The 13,638-nt window shown below is 52.2% G+C and overlaps 1 protein-coding gene across 5 annotated transcripts in view; it reads right to left on the reverse strand.

Moving 5' to 3' along the window:
* Positions 1-13,638, reverse strand: part of PALLD (palladin, cytoskeletal associated protein) — a 341,670-nt gene that overhangs the window by 218,817 nt on the left and 109,215 nt on the right. Inside the window, exon 1 of one of the 5 annotated variants that reach the window (XM_021073312.1) lies at positions 10,572-10,832. The exons of 3 other annotated variants lie outside the window; for them this stretch is intronic. The gene's annotated coding sequence lies outside the window, so the exon portion shown is untranslated. Of the gene's footprint in view, positions 1-10,464; positions 10,833-13,638 lie in introns of those variants that run through there. One more of the 5 variants, XM_021073313.1, reaches the window with a different exon arrangement.

Genomic DNA, 13,638 nt, shown 5'->3' on the forward strand with positions numbered 1-13,638 from the left:
AGAGAAGCAAACCCTTTCTGTGAAAAAGCAGCAGCAGTTGGGAGGTGAGGACCAGTTCCCAGGAGCAAGGGCATCCAGCACCACGGGTCCCGCACCACCAGCAGCTCTTCCTCCAGCCCTTCTCATGTGCCATCACCGAGCGGAGGCCAAGTTGGCCGTGCTGGGTGACCTGCCAGGACAACGGGGCCATGGTCCGCCTGGCTCATCATGGACAGGATTCAGGGATGTGCCTGTCCAAGCTGCAGGGTGACTTGGCTTAGCAAAGCTGCCGAGACGCCTACCTCCAAAGCGCTCCTGACTGTCACCCGGAGCAAGTGGCAGTGATTATGTGCCCACTGCCCTCCCTGGAGGCGCCAGGTGGTTTTAAGAATGGCCTCAGAATCGTGGGCTCTGTGTCAGGTCAGAATCCCGGCTCTGTCCTTCCTGCCATGGCCTCCAGTAGGCTCTGTGCTTTAATCCCTCATCTGTGAAACTGGAATAATGATGGTACCTCTGTGGTGGGTGGATTAGATTCGGGGGAAGGCACATGGAAAGAGGCTGCCGGTCAGGCCTTAATAAAGACTGTTATCACTAAATGAAGACATTAGAGAAACCCCAAGGTAGACTCTGCTTATCCTTCCTGGTTTCAGAGAGATCACGTGCCACCTCCTCATGGGAGTTCCCCTGTGCTGACACTCTTAACCAGCCCCCTTCCCACACATGCTCAGTGGTGGAGGGACATTTTGCTTTTTCAGCAGACAGTTTCAAAGTGCCCGGCAGGACACACTGGGTACTGATGCCTGGCTCAGGATCTCCTTGCAGTGATCATAAGGACCAGCATATGCGTCCTAGAAACTGCATGCAGCGAGTGAGTCCTGCACTCACGATAAACAGTGGCAAGACCCAGCACAGGGACGTGGTGGCCATGGTGCTCCCATAACTGCTAACAGCACAAACGTTAGTTTCCGACGGCAAGTCCCAGTAGTTTAAGTATCAAAACCAAAGGGGAAAAAACCCCCACATTTTCTTGTGTATTATCCTCAAGTCAGACAATCTGGGTACGAATTCCAGCCCAAAGCAATACTTCCACTGTGGTTAGCAAACCAGACTGCTTTTCCGTTTTGGTTTAACTTGACCTAATTAAGGACCGGGCAGGGAACTCTGCCAGAACGCGCTGAGATCCTTTAACAAGTCACCTTCCGTCCTCGCTTGCCAAGTCGTAACACAAAAGGTAACTGCTTGTTTCAGCAAAATGACAACTCCCATGGACAGATAAACTCCAGGGCTCTCAGGCTGGGCCCCACCAAGGCCCAAACGCCCTGTCCTGCAGCCCCAAGACCTCACTGTCTCAACAAGCTCTCACCTGCTCAAGGTAAGCAAGGTACTTGCCTGATAATCACTCAGGAGGCTCATGTTCGGAAGTTTCTTTCTTTCTTTCTTTCTCTTTTTTTTTGTCTTTTTAGGGCTGCATATGGAGGTTCCCAGGCTAGGGGTCTAATTGGAGCTGCAGCTGCCGGCCTACACCAGAGCCACAGCAACTTGAGAACTGAGCTGAGTCTGTGACCTACACCACAGCTCACAACAATGCCGGATCCTTAACCCACTGAGCAGGGCCAGGGATCGAACCCACAACCTCATGGTTCCTAGTCAGATTCGTATCTGCTGCGCCACAATAGGAACTCCTGGAAGTTTCTTTTCTGAGGGTCACAAGATGGCAGAGACCAAGGTAGGGGAAGCAGGGTGTCTCTTCTCTGCCTCCCGCTCTTTATTGCCAAGTACACATGATTTCCTGTGCCCCTCTCACTACCTGGATGTTTCCTAGGAAGTCTGGGGGGGCCAGCCTGCCATGCAGGGGATGCTGCCCTAGGAACCTGGGAAGGGGGTAGGAAATGGGCAGTGAGTGGAACGGGCCCCCCAAGCCTAGGAGGCACGGGGTTCCCCAGGTACTGTCAGGCCCACTATGACCTGCTGTGACCCTGGAAACTCTTTTTTTCCTTGGGCCTCCATGCCCCCTGGATTATACCCACAGAAACAACACAGGCAGGAGTCCCTCAAAGACTCCAGCCCAGGAGACCCAGCAACTCCTGTGCAGGTGGGCTTGCACCTGCAATTCCATGAGCGCAGAATCCTCTAGGGCCTGAGACAGAAAATGGGCCCTGCATGTAACCATCTGATGTCTCTCAGTGAGGGGTCATAGACAGGAGCCATGGAAAGGAGCTGGGCGGTACCCACTGGGCTGTGGGTCCCAGATCGATGCTGACTGCACTGCCTGCACCCTGGTTACTGCTGGTGCACCAGGGTCCCAGGCTTGCAAAGGGCAGAGGAGTGCATGCTTGCTGAGTGGCAGGGCTGCAGGCCCCATGGCGTCTCTTGAGGGAGCTGGCTGGAGCGTTCCTCAGAGAGGGCTGTAAGGACGTGCAGCTGGGCCCTGGAGCAGAAGGTCCACTGGACCTGCTGGAGGGACAGCCATCAGACAGCTCTCAGGACCCAGGGCCCAGATCCATCAAGTGGCTGAATCTGGAGAGGCTCCCAGGAGCTGGGCTTTCTGCCCTGGAGCTGCAGAGATGGATGAGGTCTGGGGCCTGAGCTTAACCCAGAGCTGAGTGGCGAGCTGAGAAAGGGTCTGTGGACGAGGGGCCAACAGGCAAAATGAAGGGGCCACACCCAGGAGGGAGCCCGCGCTGGGCAGCTATGGTCCGGGGTGGGGTGGGGGAGCACCCTTCAAGCTACAGTCTGGTTTCTCTGCATCCCTTTTGTCGAGGCCACAGGTGGATCTCCTGCACTGAGGGTCTAGAAAGGAGAATTGAAGGGGAGGGTTTCTGCTCTAGTGAAACCCCAGGAGGTCAGATATACTTGTTAAAATGCAGATTCCAAGGCCCCACCCATGCTTCATAAATCAACATGGCTTGGAGCCAGGGCCTTAGAATCTAGGGTGTGTGTGTGTGTGTGTGTGTGTGTGTGTGTGTCTTTTGTTTTTTTATGGCCATACCAGTGGCACATGGAGGTTCCCAGGCTAGGGGTCCAATCAGAGCTGGGCTACGCCACAGCCACAGCAATGTGGGATCTGAGCCACGTCTGTGACGTACACACCAGCTCATGGCAACACCAGATCCTTAAACCACTGAGTGAGGCCAGGGATCAAACCTAAGCCCATGGATGCTAGTCGGGTTCGCTAACCGCTGAGCCATGACGGGAACTCCTCGAAATCTGTATTTTTGACACAACCCACACCCTACCTGGGGGGCTTTTAGGAATCCTAAGGTTTTAAAACCACTGAAGTATGTTAAAGTGCAGGGAATTTAAAGACCAGGAACCTGGAGTTTCAAATGGGGGTGAGTGACCTTGGGAGTCAGTGGGCCTCCCTGGGCCTCGGCATCTTCATCTGTAAATGGGGCTAGTGCACTTCTTCATGAGGGATGTTTGAGCTCATGAGCCAAGTGAAAAGGTCTGTAAGTACCAAGTTTCTGAGCCAAAGCACAACTTTGGAGCCTTGCACCCCTGTTGCTGAGACAGCTCTGGGTCTTGGGGGCTGTCTCTGGAGGGACCAGTGGGACAGGCCTTGGCTCCGCACCTGGAAGTTCTCCAACAGGCTCTGATTGCTGGCTGTTGGAGGCCTGTGTTAGGATGGGCTCCATGCTTTTCAAAAGCTTGGATTCATGAGGGGCCCATTGGCTCAGGGGTCTGCCCCTATGGTGGGGGGGATCCTGAGGCCATGCAATGTGCTAAGCTACTTGGGACGGCGGCTAGGGTTGAGAATTAAGAAGTGGAAGAAAGGGATTAAGTCTGGATGGGGCTGGTGGTTGGGAGAAATGGTCAGGAACAAAGGAAAAGCAGCTCACTAGGAAAAGCTGATCCACGGAGGAAATGATTCTTATCACAAACACAGGCTAAGCAACGTCCAGCCAAACAAGAATAACATGCGCAAAAGGCCAGCGTGAGAGCTGGTGGCCCCCTGAAGCCTGGTAGAAGGGAGCATGGGGCCACCGGCACTTTTTCACACCTTGTGGGATGACTCTGTCCAGCTTTGGACCCCTCAGCCGAAGGGGCACAGAGCTTGGACACAGTTCAACAGAGAGAAACAAGGACGATGAAGAAGGAAAGAAAGAAAGAAAGGAAGGAAGGAAGGAAGGAAGGGAACGAACCAGAGAGAAACTGGTGGAAAACAGGGCTCGGAGAATAGAAGAGAGCTGGTCTAGTCAACCTGGGGTGGGACGGGGAGATGGACCTTCCCCAGGCCCTGAGTGAGGCTGTGGTGGGGGAGGGGGACCAGGTGCCCCTCACGTCCTGAGGAGGTGGGCGCTGCAGGAGAACAGTGTTTGTGACCAACGTTGCTCTCATGGCAAAGGAAAGACCCCTTTCTTTTTTGTCTTTTTTTTTTTTTAAAGCCACACCTGCCTATGGAAGTTCCCAGGTGAGGGTCGAATCAGAGCCGTAGCCACTGGCCTACGCCACAGCCACATCAACGTAGGATCTGAACCACGTCTGCAACCTACACCACAGCTCACGACAATGCCAGGTCCTTAACTCACTGAGGGAGGCCAGGGATCGAACCTTCACCTTATGGATACAAGTCAGATTCGTTTCTGCTGAGTCACGACAGGAACTCTGGAAGGACCCCTTTCTAAGCACCAGCCGGGGGCCACACCAGCCAGGCTGTGTGAGTGGGATGGAATGCCACTTCATGCCACTCGAGGACAGTGCTGAGCGTATCCAGAGCAGCCCGGCTCTGCCTCAGAGCTGAGACTGGGTCCCAGTCTCTACATTCATCACATAAAGTCATGGTACAGGGGCCCCCGCAGCCCTGAAACCTCTTGTTCTGTGGGGTTCAGGAGGTTGAACCTGAACGTGTGGCTGTATTAACACATCACATTTTTCCTTCCAAGAAAGTAAAAGCAGGACAGGTGCAGTGGGAGGGGGGCGGTGGCACCCTCAGGGCTTAGTGGGCCTGAGCACGTGCTGGGGAGGAGGGGCCACTGTGAGGATGGCCATGGTCCCCTGGGGGATGACCTGGTCCTGAGGGGAAGGTGGGGGGAGAAGGTAGGTCCCCTCAGGGTGACCTGGTCCTGGGCAGAAGGTGAGGGGAGAAGGCAGGCAGGCACGGGTGGATGAGGGTCCCGGAGGCGACACGTCGGCTGGATATCATGAGGATGGAAGGAAAGGCTGCAGGTCAGGGCTGCAGCTGATGGGAGGAAGACCCAGCAAAGCCCAAGAACTTGGGTGGACCTTGGCTGACAAGCTGCTCCAGGCACAGCCTGAATCCAAGAGGATGAGTCTGGGCTCAAGGGAAGGGCCCCGGCTCTCGGCCCAGGCTTTGGGAGGTGGGCTGCATTTCCATTTGCCTCTGCTACTTATTAGCCTGTGACCTTGGGCAGGATGCTTCTCCTTATCAGAACATAACAAAGCAGGATAACAGATCTACCGCATAATATTTTTTGTGGGGATTAAACATGATTATGTGCCTGACATACAGCAAGGACGGTAAGACTACTGTAAGGTTGATGTGGGCCTGGGGATGAAATTAAGGCCGAATAAAAAGAAACCACAGTGACTCATGGCTCAGAGAAAGGACCTGGACCTGGGCTGCCTTGGTGGCTGGTTCCCCTGTGCTCCTCCCCCAAACCTGGGGCTGCTGAACTTTGCAGGGGGGACTGTTAGGACCCGGCCCCCATTTCAGAGACACTGAGGCCTTTAGCGACCCCAGGTGTGGGCTTAGCCTTTGGACTCCAAGGTGTTTGTTTTCCCCTCACAGGACAGAAATGGGAAGAATGTGGGAGCCAGTGGGTGTTTGAAAAGTACAAACCAATCAGCTGAGTAACGGGAATGTGATGGCAACCTTGTCACTCAGTCTGATGGTGGATGGCCCCTCCTCCTTGGACAGTGGCCAAGGACCACCTGGCGCTGGGAGGAGGACCTGGTTGGGCAGGTCCTGGCCCATGTCAGGATGGGGCCTGTCCTCCCAGGCCAGGGCAGGGCGAGCGCACAACTTTCTATGTCACATTCAAGGCATGAGGACCCCTCTGTGTCCTGACCCTGGGCTGCGTCATCGCTCCCTCCAGAGAACCGTGATGAGCCTGAGGTTCTTCCAGAGTCACCCTGCCCCCTTTCCCTCATAGCACAGTCACCCTCTCTGGCCCCGCCTCACAGGATTCCCTTCCAAGCACAGCGTGTCTGTGACCTTTTCCTGCTGTGGAGACGAATCCTGGGACGCTGGCGTCTGCTGAGACAAGATGGGCCCGGAGCCCCTCGCTTCCCTTCTCTCTGGAATGCACTCAACACTCCTGCTCAGGATTGTGAAAAAATAAAGGGGTGTGTGTGTGTGACATTTTCTTTTCAAAATAGTTTAGATCGAGTCCTGCTGGAAGCGAGGAATATGACTAAATGATTTCTGAGACTCCCTTCCAGCCAGTGATTCATATCAGACACAGAGTTCTAAGCTGGAATGGACCATTACATTCTGGGCCAAATGTCTCATTTTTGCAAATAAGGAAAGTGACGTCCACGGAGGTTAAGAGTGATGGAGGCTGTGTGCTGCAGTGGGGAGAACACGGATTTAAAGCTAGGAGTTCTGTGTCTGAGGCCAGACTTCACCGGCCACCTGCTGTAAGACCTGGAGAGGTGAGAAGGACACACACGGGATGTCCTTCCACGTGGCGTTCTGAGAACGGTGCAACATCGCCTTCTCGAAGGACATGAGAAAACGTCACAGACTGCTTTATTAACAGGCTGCATGGTCAAGCAGCTTGCTCAAGGTCGCACCATGGCAAAACCAGAGAGGTTCAATAGCCATCACACAACGCTGCCTTTTTGAAGGTCCACCAAAGCTCTAGTGAAAAATTTTCTCATAAGACCCTAATTTAATTTCCACATACTTTCCTTTAACCCCTTTGGTACACAGACTGGCGCAGATGGGCTGCAGCCTCCCTCTGCCCCAGGGTCATGGCACTCGGACCTCCGACTGAGAGCTGCCAAGGGACCCAGTACGTCTATGGCAAGATTTCCTGGAACTCCTCTAACCAGCTTCCTGGCCCCAGCGGACATGGAGGTGCTACCTGGTAGCTTTCAGTGGGCTGTTAGACTACAGCTTATACCCTGAACACTGCAGTCGGATGAGAGTGAGGCACAAAGTTAAGTGAGCACAGGTCCTTTGAGTTCCCACTGGACAGACGCTTGGGAACTGGATCAGCCAGCCGTAGGTGCTTGGCTTGCCAGTGTGGGATCAGCCACAGAGGCGATGAGGGGATGATGTGAGGAGGTGACATAGGCACCACTGAGGGCAGGGCTGCTGGGCCTTAAGCCCTGCCACCACCGCTGGTGCACGGACAAAGCTGACGGTGCTTCACCTGCCCTGTCTCTGATCACAGGACACAATGGGTCCTAGCAGGTTAGCCAGTGCCACCTCTTCCACCCACCAGGAGGGGCGCAGATGCCTCTGTGCCGACAGCCTGGCTCTCTGGTCCGCGGGCCGAGGGGCACCTGCCCTTCCCTAAGTGATCCCTCACACTTGACTCAGGGGGACCCCCTTCCTACAGCAGACAGCTGTCTCTTCTCCAACAACGCTCTGGGCCCTTGGAGAAACCCTGTCTTTCCTGTTTCCTTAAGCATGAAAAAATGTTTCAAATTTCAGGAATAATGGTGAGGTCAAGCCTACAATAAATAGAGAGTACAGCTCTTTGCTCGAAGCAATAAAAAAGGAAAAATGGGGAAAATCCTGTGAGCCAGTTCAGCCAACAATTTCCAAGTGAAAAAAAAGTCCCAGTTGGAGCCATGTGGTCTCAATAAAGTAGTAAAATATATTTTCTTTACCCTACACTTCATGTGCCCATAACCTTCCTTCTAAATCATCTCCAACCAGCCCCAATCACCCTGACCGCAAATCACGCGGTGGCTTTGGTCTCCGGGCGGTGGAATGTGCTGGAGTGGACGGGGCGGCTACCCAGGGCGCTCAGGGGGACCCCGCAAACCCGCGGGCTGAGCGCGCATGACCTCAGAGCTCAGCCATCCAGGAAAGAATTGCAAGAGCTGCAGAAAAGCACAAGGCGCGCAAACCACAGCGGGCAGATAAAGCCAGGAACGGCCTTTCTTAGGAAAACATTCGCAAATACCACAGGCAGCTGGCAGAGACAGGTTTAATTACATTCACAGAAACCCATTGTATCCTCGGTCCCACAGTCCTGGAGCTGACCGGCAAATGGGGAGCTGGTCTAGGACAGGGGAGTGCACGAGAGCACCCAGGTTGTCCTGAACCCCACAGATCCACCCCAGCTGTGGAGCCCTCTGAGAGGCTTCAGAGGGGTTTCCGAGGGAGTGAACTAGACCTTACTAGTAACCCATCCTTCCATTTATAGCTGGAGCTTAAGAGCAGCCCAAGGTGTGAGACATCAATTATTCAATTCATGATTAATTTAAGAGACACCAAGCTTATCCTTGGTGTAAACAAAACTGGAGCCATTGCCATCTGCCATCACATCAGAGGACCCAGTGCTATGTTTTGCAAGTGTCACAGGAGATTCTGTTTGTTTATTTTTTTTAAAAAAAACAACTGTTCAAAGAGTGAAGTATATCGACTTTGAAGGGGTGGTGAACATATTGAGTGTGCCTTTAGGCACCTCAGAGGAACAGAGTTCAACATGCATTGGAAAAGCATGATTAAAGCTCAAGGGAAAATACGGTCCAAATAAAAATGCTATTTTAAAAGAGTACTGAAGCATCATCTTACAATAATTGCTAAAGTGGGAGCTTGAAAAGAGGCTCTGCAGAATCTTTTATGAGACAAAAAGGATATGCCTGAAAAGTCCCACTGGCTTTTCTAATTTTAGCTCCGGAGAGCTATGGTTGCTGCTAATTCTGGTCTGTGATCTCACTTAAGTGAAGGGAGGTTTTCGGTAGCAAAAAGGAAAAAAAAGGGCCAGTAAATCCATGCAACAAACACAGAAACAAACAACAAATGAAATACTACTGACCAAAGCACGTCCCTAGAGGAACAGTGAAAAACTACACAGTTCTTAGCGGCATTAATGTCCAGTAGCTACAATCCTTTCAGAAACACGCTGTTTCACAGCCTGGTACCCTATCTGGCAATAATCTTCATCAGACACCCAAGGGTCACTGTCTGCTTTGGGCGAGGATGAGGGGAGGGTCCACATGCACCTTCATGGTATCTTCATGGAACTTCTAAAACAATGGCCGCAGAAGATACAAGGCTCCTGTGTCACTGAAAATAACCTGTTTGCCATTAGGTGGGCAACTAGGAGCTAGGACCTGTGTTTTGAAATCACTGGGTCCAGCCTGTATTTCCCATGGATTTATCAGCAACAGAAATAAACCGCGCCCACTGAGTCCAACTGGAAGTGTGAGAAGGGCCATGGAAAGGCTTTTCATCACGTGGGCAGAAATTCAAGGTAACCTACATGCTACCTGGATGTTAAAGGACATTCCAGAATCCCAATGACTGTCTTCTTCATGGAAATGTTGAAAACAAGTTCCAACCCCCTCTCGGGGTGGGGGGCTCCCCCACACTTGCCAAACACCCTCTGCAAGTCACCCTCTGTCATCAATAACCTACCTGCCTGTCAAGTGAGCAGTGACTTTAACATTCCTGGGAAGCCCAGGTGTCAGGGTCGTTAGGCTCATAGGGCAGGTAGATGGAAAATCTCTCTAAAAGTCATGCTGGTTACCTCTGGATTAGCTAAAGCCAAGAATTCCCCAATGGTGAGTACTTATAAAACTGTGACAGCAGTGCTTTCCACGAAAGCTCATGGGCAGCGGCGAGCTTCCTCTTGATCTTTCCGCGGTAGACAATCCCCAGGAGAGCACTTTTTCCTATTGGGTCCCGCCTGACACTTGTTTCGCGACACCACGACCAACGGAAAACTAACCAAGACAGGATGTCCCCCGGGGCTTCCAGGAGAACAGGGTGCCGCATCTGACAGTCAGACAAAGGACTCCACTCAGGTGAAACCCAAGCAAACAACTTTCAGGCAATTGGTGAGCACCAGAGTGAAAGCGCCCACGTTTCTCCTGGAAACATCACCGAACTCCCGCTGAGTGTTTCCAGCTAAGGTGCATTCAGCAACTGAGCAGCAGTTAGGCTCTCAGAGATGCTCGCTCTGGCAAAGTTTCCTTCTACTCAACCAGGGATGGAGCAGATTACAAAGAAATCACGACGCACAAACCCGGTTCAAACCGCTCCAGGCGTGTACATGCCTGAAAGAAAAGCTTCTCTCAAAGTGTCGTTTTAAATGGAAAAAAAAAAAAAAAAACTGGGAAGAAATTCAGCCTCTTGCCTCTCTCCCCTCCCCCACCCCAGTTCTAACCCCAAAGAAGTCTCAAAAGCTGGAGCCGCCTCCCCTGCCCCCACATCCTCCACCCCAGCAGACGGTGAAGGAAGGAGAGAGCTGGGGACCACCTCTAGCCACCGCCTAGAGCGCTCAAGGCACCCGGCACCCGCGTACCTTCGGTAATCGAGGCACCTGGGCACCCGCGTACCTGCCGGGGTCGCGGAACAGGCGGCCGCGAACCTGCGAGAAGGCGGCCCAGGGCCCTGCGCGCCCGCCGGGACCGCGGCACAGCGTGGATCGAACGCTTTCACTCACCAGCGGAGCGGCAAACACCCTCTGCCCCTACACCAGCTCGTCTCGGAATCTTTCAGGGCTCAGCTCTTTCCAGCTCGCAACGTCAGGCCTCTGGACTCATCTAGTTGGCGGAACAGCGGGAAGGAAACTAGCGCTCAGCCCAGCTGCCTGGAACCCCGCGCGCAGTCGGCAGGAGGACTTCTCGGCGTCTTTGGCACCCTCGGCCTCCGGCGGAGGCGGGGGTCTCCTTGTGGAAGGGGGGCCAGGGAAGGGAGGGGGTGTGTCCTGAGGCCCGGGCGGGGAGGGGGTGTGTCTTGGATCTGGGGAGGGAAGGGGGTGTGTCTTAAATCTGGGGAGGGGAGGGGGTGTGTCCTGGGGGGAGCTGCTGGGGAGGGGAGGGATCTGGGGGTTGCTGGGAGGGGAGGGGGCGTGCCCCGGGAGGCTGCTGGGGAGGGGAGGGATCTAGGGGTTGCTGGGAGGGGAGGGGTCTAGGGGTGCTGAGGAGGGGACGGACTCTCCTAGGGACCAAAGCCGCTAACTTTCAGAAAGGACGCTGAGAGGAGACAGAAGGCAAGGCATTTCCTAGTCGCAGGGGTATCCACCACCCGCGGAGTAGGTAATGAACAAGTTCCACCCAAGGCTTCTGAAGCATTTCTCGAAGACCAATGTCACGTCTCTCAAGACCCCTGAGGTGGGGGGGGGGGCGGAATCCAGGCAGTGACTAGTCCCAATTCCTGTTCTTTATAAAAGAAACCACCTTCCAAAGCGATCTTCCTTCCGTTCCCTCCCATGGGGGTGTCTTCAGTTACAGTTTCCATCTGCATTACTTCTCATGAATTAAATTGCTTCTCTGATGGTGCCTTACTGCAAAGCTATAAATTAATTACTGCATTACCCACCAAGCCCCTCGGAAGAAGAATGCCAAGAATAAATCTGGGTTTTGTTCTTTTTTATGTTGAACAAGCCTGTCATTAATCAAGCCTTCCCACCCCCATCTAGCGAGCAGACCCAAGGCTGCGATGTGCACGTCTGGCCGTCCTACTGTCTCTCTCTGCAGCGTTATGTCACAGTGACTCAGCCAACACACAGACGGATATTGTGGGAAAACAATAGGAGAGACAGGACCAACCGCTTACTAAAGACCTACTTACTCGCCAAATATAACCGGTTGCAGACACAGCCTCATTTTTAAACATTTTAAAAGATTATTTCACCACTTCTGGTGTTCCCCATCTTCAGGTCACAGAACTGTTTTTTGTTGGTCGGTCAGAGAGACAGAAAGCCAGGACTGCATTTGGAAATTTAAGGAAGAAATTCATAAGGGACCCACGAAGCTATTAATTTTAATGTAGCACATAAAATGTCAAAGGCATGGCAGATTCTTGAAGTCAATTAGCAACTCTATCAGAAAGTGTGTTCCAGAAGTAGAATCATCTTGAAAGTTCCAAAACAGACAGTGTAAAAAATATTTTTTGAAATGAAAGTAAAATGTTGAGAGTTTAGTGCATATCTTTAGTTCATTTTTATTATCCTAAGGAAGTGATGGGTCAGGAAATATCGGAATTTTTTTCTTTCTTATTAAAGTCCCCCTTTTCTTGGAGAATCGATGTAAAGTTAATAAGGATAGGGTTGCTTTTCCAACAGGAAAGATTCTGGCAGGTTCAGGCCCTTTTTGGTGTGTGATTACGTCCTTTCATTTTTTTTTTTTTTTTTTTTTTTCCTCTGCACTGTTACTAGAGTCACTGAATAAGAGTCAAAGGCTTCGTTCCTCTGGAAGCCATCTCGGTGAAGCCAGTGGGCTTTCTGGGGGCTGGGGGCACTAATGTACATTTCAGGCCTTAACCACCTTCCTCATCTCCAGGAAGCAGAGTTAGAACAGTCTTTACCCTGTGAATTAGAAGATACACTGTGCTGGTGACAAAGTCCAGGCAAAAGCAGGAAGAACAGCTGCAGATGACGGGCGCATTCAGTGTGTGGTCGCCATGATCACAGACCCTGGGCAGTCCCTTCAGTCCCTCTGTTCATGCTGGACAGTTTAGGAGCCTGGCATGCATGAGATTCCCACCTTGCAGAAATGCTTGGGTCAGAGAGGGCGCCCCTCTTGGTGGCCAGTCTGCCTGTGGGTGAGACCAAGGCCATAGTGTTTACACAAGGAGGCCACCTGTGGGGGCAGCTCCTTTTTCCAAACATCCCTGGAGACTCTGCCCTCATGTGATTGCATCCACGTGGGCCCATCCCAGAGCTGGAAGATCTGTAGTTTCTTGGGTCAGGAGAGGTAGGGCGACTGTCTCCAGCGTGAGGTCTGTGGAACACCATTCTCTGAAGGGAATGGGGAGCTTGATGAAAATGCAAATTCCCCAGGCCCTACTAAGAACTGCTGAATCAGGACCTTTCTGTCTAAGGACCATGATGTCAGTGTGTGTGTGTGTGTGTGTGTGTGTGTGTGTGTGTGTGCGCGTGCGCGTGCGCGCACGCGCACACACATGCGTAATTGAATGTTTTGAATAAGAAATATTCACATAATTTCAAAGCTCTACTTAAAAGAGACGCATGCACCCACATGTTCATTGCAGCACTATTCACAATAGCCAGGACATGGAAACAATCCAAATGTCCATCGACAGATGATTGGATTCAGAAGAGGTGGTATATATACACAATGGAATACTACTCAGCCATAAAAAAGGATGACATCATGCCATTTGCAGCAACATGGATGGAACTAGAGAATCTCATCCTGAGTGAAATGAGCCAGAAAGACAAAGACAAATACCATATGATATCACTTATAACTGGAATCTAATATCCAGCACAAATGAACATCTCCTCAGAAAAGAAAAACATGGACTTGGAGAAGAGACTTGTGGTTGCCTGATGGGAGGGGGAGGGAGTGGGAGGGATCGGGAGCTTGGGCTTATCAGACACAACCTAGAATAGATTTACAAGGAGATCCTGCTGAATAGCATCGAGAACTTTCTCTCGATACTCATGTTGCAACAGAAGAAAGGCTGGGGGAAAAAACTGTAATTGCAATGTATACATGTAAGGATAACCTGACCCCCTTGCTGTACAGTGGGAAAAAAAAAAA

The sequence above is a fragment of the Sus scrofa genome, chromosome 14 (genome assembly GCF_000003025.6).
Source record: "Sus scrofa isolate TJ Tabasco breed Duroc chromosome 14, Sscrofa11.1, whole genome shotgun sequence".
Lineage (NCBI taxonomy): Eukaryota > Metazoa > Chordata > Mammalia > Artiodactyla > Suidae > Sus > Sus scrofa.